This window comes from Trachemys scripta, chromosome 3, assembly GCF_013100865.1.
Source record: "Trachemys scripta elegans isolate TJP31775 chromosome 3, CAS_Tse_1.0, whole genome shotgun sequence".
Lineage (NCBI taxonomy): Eukaryota > Metazoa > Chordata > Testudines > Emydidae > Trachemys > Trachemys scripta.
Window position 1 is genome coordinate 168977335 of NC_048300.1, and position 15436 is coordinate 168992770.

General features: G+C 41.1%; 1 protein-coding gene across 5 annotated transcripts in view; it reads right to left on the reverse strand.

Annotated features, from left to right (window-relative positions):
* The window catches only part of EIPR1 (EARP complex and GARP complex interacting protein 1), a 165810-nt gene that overhangs the window by 36157 nt on the left and 114217 nt on the right, over positions 1 to 15436 (reverse strand). The gene's annotated exons all lie outside the window — the stretch shown is intronic.

Genomic DNA, 15436 nt, shown 5'->3' on the forward strand with positions numbered 1-15436 from the left:
CATCTCAAATACTGCATACAGATGTGGTCTCCTCATCTAAAAAAAGATATACTGACACTAGAAAAGGTTCAGAAAACAGCAACTAAAATGATTAGGGGTTTGGAACGGGTCCCATATGAGGTGAGATTAAAGAGGCTAGGACTCTTCAGCTTGGAAAAGAGGAGACTAAGGGGGATATGATAGAAGTATATAAAATCATGAGTGATGTGGAGAAAGTAGATAAGGAAAAGTTATTTACTTATTCCCATAATACAAGAACTAAGGGTCACCAAATGAAATTAACAGGCAGCAGGTTTAAAACAAATACAAGGAAGTTCTTCTTCATGCAGCGCACAGTCAACTTAACTGTGCCCTGAGGAGATTGTGAAGGCTAGGACTATAACAACGTTTAAAAGAGAACTGGATAAATTCATGGTGGTTAAGTCCATTAATGGCTATTAGCCAGGATGGGTAAGGAATAGTGTCCCTAGCCTCTGTTTGTCAGAGGATGGAGATGGATGGCAGGAGAGAGATCACTTGATCATTGCCTGTTGGTTCACTCCCTCTGGGGCACCTGGCATTGGCCACTGTCGATAGACAGGATACTGGGCTAGATGGACCTTTGGTCTGACCCGGTACGGCCGTTCTTATGGCAATAATAATAATCATAACAACAACAACAATACTAAAGATTCACTGAAGATATGGCAGAATGGAGGTGCATGACATTTTCATTTAGAAAGTTCAGTATGTGATTTTTTGTTTTTCACAGAAACATTTCAGTTCTTTAAATTTACAACTCTGAAATATCTAAAACATATTATAGTCTTATGCTTTTGAATTATTTGAAAAATCATAAATAGAAATTTGAGAATATATCTAATTTAGAGAATGAGAAAATTCCCTTTAGACGTCTCTTTCTCCTTAATGAATTTTTGTAACATTTTATTAATTTCTACAGTGCCTCTCTCTCTCTCTCTCTCTCTGCAGCAGCTAGGCACTTTAATTACAGACAATAAACCACAAAAGAACAAAATAAAAACAGTTAATCAAATGCTAATAAATGAAGCTTGCATCTTGTCCTGAAGGTTGCTAGATTAAAAACTCTGATGGACTTTCAAATACAGTGAATTCCAATGTGAGACCCTTAATTGAGAAAGTCTTGCCTCTAAACATGAAGTATTCAGTATGTTCAGGTAGCACACACTTCTCATCTTATCATTACTGTCTTTACAGGTTATAGGGTGAAAGATGGTATCTCAAGTAATGAAGTCCCCAAAGATTTAAATTGTTAAAGATCACCATCTAAGATAAATTAACTCATGGCAGTGAACCTCACCACTCAGGAAACAAGCAGCTGCATTCTGCAGTAGCTGGAGATAGTAGGTGGACTTCAGGGTAACCCTACATAGCGGGCACTGCAACAGCCACACCAGGAGGTAAAGACATAGAAGACTGCTCTCAGGTTCATAATGCAAGGAAATGAGTAGTCTTCTGGCTAGCTGGAGATGCTGAATGGCACTATGAACCATAATACTATCTGAGAATTCCAATAGGACTCTGACACTATCAATCATTTTGCATAAAATTGGATACACAAAATGAGAAGTGTGCGCAGACCCAGCCTCCACTCCTCCATGTTTCTCATTACCAACAAACATCCGTTCTTATCCAATTTGAGCTACAGGCAGTTCAACTTCATCCAGATTGCTCTTTAAATATACATTGGAAAAGTAATGAGACTGTAGAATCTGAGTTCAATAGAAAAGAATTGTAGAGGCAAGTATCATCAGTATAGTGGTAACACAAGAGCTTCCTGATCACACCCTAATGGTTTCATACTAGCATTGGGAAAAAAAGGAACAGGGAAGGACACAAGATGGAAATTTGTAGGACCCCACATGCTAGTGCCTTTGGAGAGAAACAATTGCTCAGCAGATGTTTTTAGTACTTTTCCAAGAAGGAGTGATCTGACAGAATTAGCATGGACACATTATCTTGTTCATTAAGAGAACATAAACAGTCATATCAATACAGTTTTAGTCCCATGCCAAAGTGAACACTGACCAACAGAGATCAAAGAAAATTGTGAAATCCAAACAGGGCTGGCACAACATCAATATTCAGAACTTCTACTGGTGAACCAGAGAAACTATCGATAAAGACAGCAGTGCCTCAAGGATCAGAACTGAGCCGTTTCTTGTTTATATTTGTCCTGGATATCCTCACAAGGAACATACAGAAGGAGGCACCTTGGTGCATGCTGTTTTCAGATTCTATTGCTTTACGCCAATGGTCTCCAAACGTTTCATGTCATGCCCCCCCACAGCTGTGGTTGGGAACTGGGAGCGGGGCCACGGCTCCAGAGGGGTGGGGAGCGCGGACGGGGTGAGGTGGCCAAGACTGGGGCCAGAGCTGCAGCCAGGGCTGGGAGCCAGGGGCTGCAGCAGGGGCGGGGATTGCAGCGGGGCCAGGGGCTGCAGCGGGCTGGGAGCCGGGGGCTGAGGCCAGAGCTGGTGGCTGGAGATGTGGCCAGGCCAGGAGCAGAACCACATCCAGGGCCGCATAAGTGCTAGGGTCAGAGCAGGGTTGGGTGATGCTCCCTCCCCGCCACCTGTGGGGGCTGGCCCAGGCCCATCACGCCCCCCTGAACTTTTCTCTGTGCCCCACAGTTTGGGGACCACTGCTCTAGGCAGTGAAGAGAAAGATGTAGAACAGGATCTGGATAAATGGAGAGTTGTGTTGGAGAGGCATGGGATCAAAATAAGCAGAGGAAAAATAGAGTACATGGTATGTAATTTCAAACATGTGAACACTGAAGAATTACCTTTGAAACTAGATGGGCAGACAATGGGAAAAACACAGAGTTTCAAGAACTGGATTCCACAATTCCACAATCTGGGGAAATGGGAAGATGGAATTAGAGCTCAGATAATAAATGCCTGGCTCAAATGGAGAGAGAGAAGTATTGTAGTATGTGATAAAAAGACACCAGTTACGATTAAAAGGGAAAGTTTATAAAACAGTGGCTCCTCCAGTTTTAATACATGGCGCTAAGCGTCGGACAAAGAAGAAACACGAGCAAATGATCTGTTCCACAGAAATGCAGATATTGAGATTGATGAGTGGTGTAAGCAACAAAGACCGCGGGAGGAATGTGTATGTTAGAAACATGCTCAAAGTAACACCCATAAATGAAAAAAAGAGAGAGTTCAGACAATTTGGTCCCAACAATTGTGCGCGCAGGACAGTCCAAAAGATCAAAAATGAAAGAAAAAGACAGAGAGGCTGATCCAAGAAGTAGTGGAGGGATGTTATAAAGGAAGACAGGTTAGCATGTGGTGTGCTAGAGAATATGGAATTGAACAGGACACTTTGGAGAGAGAGGACTTGCAGAGCAGACGCCATAGATGGGATTAACACAAGGAGGAGGAGGAACAAGAGAAAGAGCACACACATAGGAAAAATGAGCAATTTAGGAACAAAATACTATCACTGACTCATAATTAAACTAATATTCAGCCAAACTAGGGATAATGCATACTTTTCCAATGTATATGGTCAAATACATGCAAAAGACCCAGAAAAAATAGGCCATACAGGTCATTTTTGGGAAGCAAGACAAGACTGTTTATACATTTGTTGGCAAACAACAACTCACCACAGTTCTGGTATGAATATTTTGTGACTGAGATGCAAAAAACATGCAAAATGTCTATGCTTTAATGCCTCTGTCTATTTAATTCTATTGCAATATGTTTAGAACAGCTGAAGATGGCATTTACTTGCATAGGAAGATCTACCTGATTTAGTGACCTTGGAACTATAGTCCAATTGAGGAACTTTTTCACTTTCTCCAACAAAACCTAAAGAGATCCTATGAGTTGTTTGGGCATTAGACCTCTTCTTGGTTCAACTAATGATTATAAATGGCAAAGAATAACTAATTTAATTTGAAAAGGTCCTGACAGTGAGCGTAAGATTAGATTCACCTCAGGGAATTTCCTCAACCAATTTTTTAAAAAGCAGCTTGGTTCTAAGATGGTTGAAATAGAGGCTAAAATATATGTATTTAAATACTATAGCGGAAAGCTACAAAATGATGTTGACAAAAATGCTTAAAGAACAAAAAAAGGAAACTAAAATGGACTATATAGACAATAGTTATGGATTTAAAATGTTTCCTATGATAGGCTGACAGGATGATACAGGAACTGAAGATGCCAGTTGTTTGATTACAAAATGGTTTTTTAAAATTTTAGGAATTAGTTTAAAACTCCAGCAAGTAGCTAAAGCCCATAAAAAGATTATGGATCTACATTTTGTCCTGAAGAAACATGTAGAAATATAGGCATGTCAATTTTTCAAGATACAGATATTTGTTTTCCCTCAAGTCTCCAGAGTTTTTGGGTGAAAAATGCATAAAAAGGAGGATTCGGATTATCCCTTTTGATTAGGATGAGTATTATATATAATGAGACAAATTTACACCAGAAGGAAGTTGTAAAATTCTTGGACCAGCAGACATTAGCAATTAAGATAGGCTCTTAAGATTGTAACTTTGATGATCTTATTACTTTCATTAACTGATATGGATACATTGGGTCTGATACTGTTTTCAGTCAACCTGATTTACACTGGTGTAATTCAACTGACTTCAGAAGAATTATTCCTTATTAACATGTATGTCGGTGACCTCATAATCGGGCATGTTGTCTCCATAAGGGAAAATGTCGGATGTTTTATTGTAGCATTGGGTTATGTCTTTATTTAGTTAAGTGGATGGTGGCATATATGTTATCTGAGAAAAGTCTGACAAGCAATGAGAGCAATTACTTTTTGATGGTTTGAGAAACATGCACCTATAGAGGTGTAGAAGCTCACTGGCCAATTACTTCTTCAATATTCTCCTCCAGAACTAAGCAGGACATTAGGACATGATTGCTGCAGTGACATTCTAAGAAGGAATGGTACCTAGGGACACAGGACTGGAAGGGTCCTCCTGGGTCACTAAGTCCAGCCCCCTGCAATCAAAGGTAATCTAGTTATGTAATCCTGTTCACAAATTTACCCAGCCTCACCTTAAAAATAGTTTGCTCCCACTACTCCTATTGAAAGGCTACTGCAGAACCTCACTCCTCTGATCGTTAGAAAACCTTTTAATTTCCAGCCTGAATTTATTCGTAGCCAGTTTACATCCATTTGTTCTTGTGCCAACATTCTGTTCATCTTAAAGAGCTCTTCCTCTCTCCTTGGTGTTTATGTACTTATAGAGAGCAATCATATTCCTTCTAAACCATTTTGCTAGGCTAAACAAACCAAGCTCTTTTGGTCTCCTCTCGTAAGATTGGCTATCAATTCCTCTGATTATCCTCCTAACCTTTCTATGTACCTGTTTCAGTTTGAATTCAATAGTTTATCTTAGTAGGCATTGTTTATTGTATATTTTCTTCTGAGTAATTTGCTTGCAAATACATAGAGTAAACCGACATGGACTTTTTTCCTTACCTTGAAGACTTTTCTGGATACCTGCATTTGATGTCTTGTATAATTGATATAACTTCCAAATCAACTGTGAAGGACTCTAATGGTCTCTCTTTAGGAGAGCTTTTATGTAAAGACTTATTGATTATACATTTCATTTTTTTTCTTGTTAAATCTGGTGAGAACAGATTTTCTGTGCTATAGGTCGAAGCTGCATTATGCTTTGTACCTGTTTTCAAGACCCAAACAGCTCTGATCTGTTTTGTTAATCTCCCTGAGTAGCCTGCTTTTATTTTTACACATACACACGCACACACAAACAGAAAAACATTTAAATTTAAAATTTTGGTTTTAAAGTTGTGATGTACTTCGTACTCAACAATCCCATGCAAACAGGTTGTACAGAGACATGACATAAAATCTTATCTGTATCAACATCACATTTATGTTCAAAAGACCCCTTACATGTGGAGGTGATGGCCTAAGTAAAAAATACATTTATCATGCACTGTTAATATCACCACCTGTTCTCTGCTCACTAATCCATTTGCAGGGGATTACCTCTAACATTTCAAATCTCAGAACAGTGTTTTTTTTTAAAGTCATCTAGCTAAAGAAATGTTCTTCTTCCTCCGCTCAACTGTGGAAATTCCCCTCTTTGTTATGGGCAATATTCATTCCTGGATCAGTTTTTCTACATATCAAAGAGCCATAGCTTTGAAGCCCAGTATTTCTCAGCACTGCATGGCTAGAAACATGAAATTAATTCCTTTGAAAAGGGAAGACTCCAAGCTTCCTAATGGGGCTCAACAATCTAGTCTAGCCCTATTTAGGCCTGGAAAGGCTTAAAATATTTGACTTAAAATTGTCATTAAGGATTAGAAAATCTATTTAGATTTTATAAAGAAGTTTTTATGATTCCCTGCAAGTCTCATACAATTGGACTCATAGTAACTAAGGCATCTAGATGGTTGTTTAAGACAGATTTCACGGCAAAAATCAGCCAACTAGAAAACATACCAGCTTTATAATAATTGATACATTTGGCCAAGATTGAAATGCTGGCAGATCTGTGATTTTGAGGGGAAAAGCCTCCATTGGTTTTCAAAATTCAGCTGTCAAAGGAGAACCCCTATCCACAAGTGGGTTCGGTTCACTGAAGAAGCAAATATCATCTAAGGGCTTGTCTACATTGGCAATTTACAGCTCTGAAACTTTCTCGCTCAGGGCTGTGAAAAAACACCCCCCGAGTGCAGCAAGTTTCAGTGCTGATAACTACGTCCCTTGTGGAGGTGGTTTTTTAAGAGATCTGGGCGAAGTCTCTCCCAGCGCTCTTCTGCGACCATACAAGACACATTAAAGTGCTGCCACAGCTTTAGTGTTGCCAGTGTAGACTAGCCCTAAGTGAATCACTAAGAAAATTTCTGGGGGCAGAAGACTAATCATGGCAGAACAGTGATTCCTAGAGAAAAACTTATTCAGAAATAATTGAAGTTTCCAAAGTACAAGATGGAAGCAGTGTGCTCACCATGAGATATCAGAATATTTTAGATGAGGTTATGGAGGAATTGATGGAATTTTCTATTGTCTCTCCTGAGAAAGTCAGTAATACTCCTAGCCTTTTTAAACTAAGGCCTTTCACAAACCATCCCAACACACTGCAATCTAAACAACTTAGTCACATATTGATATACTACTGGCCACATATTTATCTTGGGTGGTCTTTAGACTTCCACTGACACTAATTTGCGTTATTCATATTTTTCAGGTGCAAGCACATAACTGCTGTCATTGGCTAAATCTCCTTTGTTCCTTTATCACTGACCTTGCCCCCTGGAGCCATTATTCTGCTATCAATCTCTGATGCAGTACAGGCATAACTTCTATTTGGAAAGTAATAGAATTTATAAAATATACTAGCTAAGCAACACTAACAGAAATACTGATGGATCAGCAGTCTTTTGAATCAGAAGCTGGATATTGCTTTAACAATATAAACATTGATTTCAAAAGTTATGCTGAGATTAAATAATGTGTATCACATATAGCTGTTTTCATCGAAAGGTTCAAAGTACTTTACAAAGGAAGTCAGTATCATTATCATAAACAACTTTGTTGTGGCTTAACCAGCTAGATAGTCATGGTGAACAATTTATTGTTCTCAAAAGTCATCAATAGACTCCAATACTGGGTGATGGAGGAAAGACCAGAAAACATAAGTATGTTCGCAAACGTCTGCTTGACAGAGAAAGAAAGTTAACTTAGGGGAAAGGAAAAGCAAATGGAAGGTATCTAACTGACAGTAACAAATTTTAGTAACTAGAACCCTGGCCAAAAAATGAAGAAAAAGCCCTAACACTTAGACATTCATTAGAAGATATTTTATTAAAAAAGCAGGACTAATGACAGACTGGACAGCATCCTGAAAGAAATTATATTTGATACAGACTGGAAATAGGGAGGAACATGGTAACTTTAAGATTGTGTCAAAGTGTGGCTAGGACAGTGAAAGTCTAATTAACATTCAAGAGAACCTAAAGCAAGAGAAGACAGAGCTGCCCAAAGGGAACATGGAAGGAAGAGAGGAAATGCTAAACACGTCTGAAAGAATCCAACACTTCAATTGGACAAGGACAGCTACTGCATGCAAATAGACTTTATCCCAAAAAAGCACTTTGCCAAGAGGTTTAAAAGGTTCCTTAGGAGTGCTGTGTGTTACATAAGAAGAAATTAGAAAAATAATGCAGCATATCTGGCAATTATATCTCTCAATAAAAGAGAATGCAATAGGTATTATGCCAGAGAACACAGGCTGATAAACTTTTTAGGGGCTGGATTTAAGTAAAACTCATTGTCAATTTGCTAAAATAAAATATTACTTTGCAGCTCAAATGGCAATGCAGGTGATTTGGGATACTGAACGCTGTAATACCTAGTTACAAGCTGTACAGGAAAGACACTACATCAAAGAGCTGTATGTAAAGGATATCATAGAATCTAGGAAGATAAATATTTTGAGTGGACAGAACCACATAGTGGAATGTATATGGAAACAAAATCACCATGTGAATGTAAATATATTAGTGGGATTATACTACCAGCCTCTTAATCAAGGAAATGCAATTACATGCACAAGTGATCATGAAATCATAGAGTTTGCAATTCTAAGGAAGGGTAGAAGGGAGAACAGCAAAATAGAGACAATGGATTTCAGGAAGGCAGATTTTGGGAAGCTCAGAGAGTTGATAGGTAAGGTCCCATGGGAATCAAGACTGAGGGGAAAAACAACTGAGGAGAGTTGGCAGTTTTTCAAAGGGACACTATTAAGGGCCCAAAAGCAAGCTATTCCGCTGGTTAGGAAAGATAGAAAATGTGGCAAAAGACCACCTTGGCTTAACCATGAGATCTTGCACGATCTAAAAAATAAAAAGGAGTCATATAAAAAATGGAAACTAGGACAGATTACAAAGGATGAATATAGGCAAACAACACAGGAATGCAGGGGCAAGATTAGAAAGGCAAAGGCACAAAATGAGCTCAAACTAGCTACGGGAATAAAAGGAAACAAGAAGACTTTTTATCAATACATTAGAAGCAAGAGGAAGACCAAAGACAGGGTAGGCCCACTGCTTAGTGAAGAGGGAGAAACAGTAACAGGAAACTTGGAAATGGCAGAGATGCTTAATGACTTCTTTGTTTCGGTCTTCACCGAGAAGTCTGAAGGAATGCCTAACATAGTGAATACTAATGGGAAGGGGGTAGGTTTAGCGGATAAAATAAAAAAAGAACAAGTTAAAAATCACTTAGAAAAGTTAGGTGCCTGCAAGTCACCCGGGCCTGATGAAATGCATCCTAGAATACTCAAGGAGCTAATAGAGGAGGTATCTGAGCCTCTAGCTATTATCTTTGGAAAGTCATGGGAGACGGGAGAGATTCCAGAAGACTGGAAAAGGGCAAATATAGTGCCCATCTATAAAAAGGGAAATAAAAACAACCCAGGTAACTACAGACCAGTTAGTTTAACTTCTGTGCCAGGGAAGATAATGGAGCAAGTAATTAAGGAAATCATCTGTAAACACTTGGAAGGTGGTAAGGTGATAGGGAACAGCCAGCATGGATTTGTGAAGAACAAATCATGTCAAACCAATCTGATAGCTTTCTTTGATAGGATAACGAGCCTTGTGGATAAGGGTGAAGCGGTGGATGTGGTATACCTAGACTTTAGTAAGGCATTTGATACGGTCTCGCATGATATTCTTATCGATAAACTAGGCAAATACAAATTAGATGGGGCTACTATAAGGCGGGTGCATAACTGGCTGGATAACCGTACTCAGAGAGTTGTTATTAATGGTTCCCAATCCTGCTGGAAAGGCGTAACGAGTGGGGTACCGCAGGGGTCTGTTTTGGGACCGGCTCTGTTCAATATCTTCATCAACGACTTAGATATTGGCATAGAAAGTACGCTTATTAAGTTTGCGGATGATACCAAACTGGGAGGGATTGCAACTGCTTTGGAAGACAGGGTCATAATTCAAAATGATCTGGACAAATTGGAGAAATGGTCTGAGGTAAACAGGATGAAGTTTAACAAAGACAAATGCAAAGTGCTCCACTTAGGAAGGAAAAATCAATTTCACACATACAGAATGGGAAAAGACTGTCTAGGAAGGAGTACGGCAGAAAGGGATCTAGGGGTTATAGTGGACCACAAGCTAAATATGAGTCAACAGTGTGATGCTGTTGCAAAAAAAGCAAACATGATTCTGGGATGCATTAACAGGTGTGTTGTGAGCAAGACACGAGAAGTCATTCTTCCGCTCTACTCTGCTCTGGTTAGGCCTCAGCTGGAGTATTGTGTCCAGTTCTGGGCGCCGCACTTTAAAAAAGATGTGGAGAAATTGGAAAGGGTCCAAAGAAGAGCAACAAGAATGATTAAAGGTCTTGAGAACATGACCTATGAAGGAAGGCTGAAAGAACTGGGTTTGTTTAGTTTGGAAAAGAGAAGACTGAGAGGGGACATGATAGCAGTTTTCAGGTATCTAAAAGGGTGTCATAAGGAGGAGGGAGAGAACTTGTTCACCTTAGCCTCTAAGGATAGAACCAGAAACAATGGGTTTAAACTGCAGCAAGGGAGGTCTAGGTTGGACATTAGGAAAAAGTTCCTAACTGTCAGGGTGGTTAAACACTGGAATAAATTGCCTAGGGAGGTTGTGGAATCTCCGTCTCTGGAGATATTTAAGAGTAGGTTAGATAAATGTCTATCAGGGATGGTCTAGACAGTATTTGGTCCTGCCATGCGGGCAGGGGACTGGACTCGATGACCTCTCGAGGTCCCTTCCAGTCCTATAATCTATGAATCTATGAATGTTCAGCGGCGGCAAAAATCTAACAAAATGATAATAATGGGGGACTTCAGCTACCCACATATAAACTGGCCAAATGGCACAATGGGACAAAGTTTAGAGAAACAATTTCTTGACATTTGAGTGCTGCTTCTTGGAACAAGTAGCTCTGGAGCACCCAACAAGACAGGCTATTCTTCCCAAGTTTGAAGTCTGATCCTGCTGAAGCCAATAAATAGGAACATAAAGTACAGCAGGCAGGAAATAAGGGTTAAAATGGATGTTTATCAACAAGTAGCCTCAGATGTAAAACAAAAAAAACCAACGCATGGGATTCTTTACGTTTATCAGAAACAAAGTTATTTTGGTCAATCAGATCAGAGAGACACAGGAACTTCAGAAAGAATTAAAACAAGCCAGCTGAATGGGGAATACAACAACAAATTAATTTCAGTGTGGATGAATGCGAATTAGCACACACTGGATGGAAAAATTTTAACTACTCATACACATTACAGGATTCTAAATTAATTGAATCAACTCAAGAAAGGGATCGGAGTGTCACTGTAGATGGCTCAAAGCAAACCTCTACACAATATGCAGCTGCAGTCAAAAAACTAATGAGATGTTAGGCTACATAAGGAATGCAATTGTGAGTAATAATGATATTATTATAGGCTTCACACAAATCAGTAATGTGGCCTCACCTGCAACACTGTGTGCAGTACAGGTCACCAGATCTCAATCAGTTATATTGCAGAAGCGGGGGGGGGGGGGGAATTAAAAAAAGACCAAAAAGAAATGAAAAGCAGGGAAAAACTCTCATAACAGAGAGAACCCCCTGCCCCAGGCTCAGCCCAGAACCCCCTCCAACACTCCGAACCCGTCGGCCCCAGCCCAGAGCCTGCACCCCCTCCTGCACCCCAACCCAATGAAAGTTAATGAGGGTGGGGGAGAGTGAGTAACGGAGGGAGGGGGGAATGGAGTGAGTGGGGCGGGGCATCGGGGAAGGGCAGGGCAGATCCTGGGAGACTGAAAAAGATGGGACTGTTTACCTTAGAAAAGAGACAAATAAGAGGAGACATGATAAAACATAGGAAATAATAAATGGTAGAGAGAAGGTAAATCAGGAAATACTGTTCTCCCTGTCCAATAAACCAAGAGCAAGGTGACATTTGATTAAACTGAATGATGGAAAATTCAAAATTCAAGATTTTTTACACAATCTGTATTTAAACTTTTAAACTCATTGCCACAAGAAGTTGTTGAGGCCAAGAATTTAACAAGATTCAAAAGGGTCTTTATATGACCATAAAGTACATCCAGCGTTAACAAAATTAATAATAAAAGTTTTGAATGGATTATTAAACTTCATGTTTCTAGATTAATCCAATCCATCCCTCACCCCCTCCTGCACCCCAATATCCTGCATCAGCCCGGAGCCCCTCCTGCACCAAACTCCCTCCCAGATCTTGCACCTCTCACTCCTGCACCCCAACCCCCAGCCAATGCACACCCCACAGTTGAGAATGTTACACTGATTTGTGATGTGACATGGTTCCGTCATAGAGACCCCCTTGGGACTGTCACCTGACGTGCTGGAATTACCTCTGAGCCAGTTTTCCCTGAGTCCAGCTTGGGACTCCAGAACCCTGCCTTGTTGAGCCAGACACGCTAGCCTGCTGCAACACAGACCCAGGTCTGGTCCACGCCCCAAAGCTGCAGGCTTTAACCAAAAACTGCTCAACATGTCACCTATCTCCAGCACCCAGACCCCAATGGGATCCATACCCCACATGAATCCGTTTTACTCTGTATAAAACTTATACTGGGTAATTCATAAATTGTCTGCCCTCTATACCACTGATAGAGAGATATGCACAGCCGTTTTCTCCCCCAGGTATTAATCACTTACTCTGGGTTAATTAATAAACAAAAGTGATTTTATTAAGTATAAAAGTAGGATTTAAGTGGTTTCACGTAATAACAGACAGAACAAAGTAAGTCACCGAGCAAAATAAAGCAAAAACGCAGAAGTCTAAGCCTAATACATTAAGAAACTGATTACAGATACAATCTCCCCCTCAGAGATGTTCCAATAAGCTTCTTTCACAGACTAGACTGCTTCCTAGTCTGGGCCCAATCCTTTCCCCTGGTACAGTCCTTGTTAGTTCCAGCAGACATCTTAGGTGGAAACTAGGGGTGTTCTCATGACTGACAATCCCTTTGTTCTGTTCCACCCCCTTTTATATCTTTGGCACAAAGCGGGAATCTTTTGTCTCTCTGGGTTCCCACGCCTCCTTCTAAATGGAAAAGCACCAGGTTTAAAATGGATTCCAGTATCAGGTGACATGCTCACATGTCCTGTGAGACTCCAGCCTCCACTCTTCCAGGGCTGCCCACATGCACCCAGGAAGGTTTGCAAGTAAACAGATCATTTACAACCAATTATCCTAGTCAATGGGAGCCATCAAGCTTCTAAACCACCATTAATGGCCCACACTTTGCATAATTACAATAGGAGTTATACTTCATATTCCTAATTTCAGCTACAAGAAGGATACATTTATACAAATAGGATGAACACACTCACTAGATTATAAGCTTTGTAATGATACCTTACAAGAGATCTTTTGCATAAAGCATATTCCAGTTACATTATATTCACACTCATAAGCATATTTCCATTAGACATTATAGAGTGCAACGTCACATGTGACAAACCCTGAAGGATTTTGGATCTATAAACCACTAATAAAAAGTAAAATTCATGAAATGTCCAGTGAATTCCATGAAATTAGATCCAGTGTGACCATATGATCCCTGCACCCAAAACTCCCTCCCAGAGCTTGTAACCCTCACTCCTGCACCCGAACTCCCTGCCCCAGGCTCAGCCCAGAACCCCCTCTGACACTCCGAACCCCTCGGCCCCAGCCCAGAGCCTGCACCCCCTCCTGCACCCCAACCCAATGAAAGTTAATGAGGGTGGGGGAGAGTGAGTAACGGAGGGAGGGGGGAATGGAGTGAGTGGGGCGGGGCATCGGTGAAGGGCAGGGCAGATCCTGGGTTGATCTTAAATTCAAAAAGTGATCTTGTGCAGAAAGGTTGGAGACCACTGGACTAGATAGAACTTGAGTCTGATCCAGTATTGCAATTCCTATATGCCTATGGGATTCAGTTCACACCTATCCACCAAAGAAATCTCAGAGTACAACCTCATCTCATATCCTAATGCAACATCCTTTCCTCTGGCCTTGACAAATGCAATCTTGCTTAATTCATATACATTGAGAATGCGGCTGCAAAGATCATTTTCCTACCTTGTCACTTTGACCACATCATCCCTCTCTTTGAATTCCTCCTTCAGTTTGTTCTTCCCTACTACATCAAAAAAACTGCTTGTATTTACTTTCAAGGTTCTCCACAGTCAATCCCCACTCTGTCTCTCATTTGATATCCAGCTAATACTCGCCTCCAACTGGTACCACCGCTGTAATTAAACCGCTGTTGCATGGCCACACTATACTCCTGGTGTCGGTGTAGCACATCCACAATAGCAGCTCTTGTCTTGACAGAGAGAGCAGTGCACTGTGGGAGCTATCTCACTGTGCAACTGGCTGCAGGGTGCTTTGGGAAGGGTTTGCAATGCCTCATGGGGCAGATACAGTTTCAAATGATGAAGGTTTCTCAATCCCATCGTTTCACGGGCATCCTACTAGATTGCCAGCCGCTTTTCAGTTGCTCTGGTAACCTGCAACTCAGCCATCTTTGTCAGAAAACATGGATCCTGCACTGCTGTTCAGTATTGTGCTGTGCGTTATAAACACACCGCTATAAGAGGAGCCCGGGGTAGGGGGGGAGAAGGGGCTATTCAGTTGAGCCTGGCATTGTTTGTTTGTACTGAACTATGACCCTGGTTATTATTTCTAGGAGTGCCTGAAAAGTAACACATTTTTAAAGTAGCACTTGGTAATATGACCAAACTGACATCGCTGAACACCAAAACAAGAAGCCCACAGAAGTGTGTGAGACAGGGAGTGTGCATGCGTGTGTGTGAATGAGAGAGAGAAAGAGAGACAGAAACAGAGTGTGTGTTGGAAGAGAAGGAGTATGTCGGCATGCTTTCTCTTTACATTCAGACAGCAGCAGGAAGCAACCAATCCCGAGGGGGCAAAAGCTGATGCACAGACAGCTGGTGTCCCACCCCCACAGCTCAGGGGAGACCAGTACACCAGCAGGGGGAGGGGAACACCCAACATCAGCCCTTGCCTCCCTTCCTGGCTCTACACAGCAAGGCATAAGACTCTCCCCCACCCTAGCAGCATCCCGCCTGCCACTGTAATCCTAGTGCCGGGGACAGCAGGATTCAACATTCATGTTTTGATCCTGTGATTCCCTCCAAGTTCTCCCACCCCCTCCTCTCCCCACAGACCAAGGAGGTCCACCCCCTCCTCTGTAGTCCAGATAGGAATGAGTTTGCTGCTGGGAGCCAATGTGCTCAGCTGAGAAGTAGTCCAGGCAGGAACCATCTTTTTCTGTGTTTGTACAGAGCCTAGCACAATGGGATTCTGGTCCATGACTAGGGCTGCCTATGTACTACAGCAATACAGATAAATAACAGCAGTGCT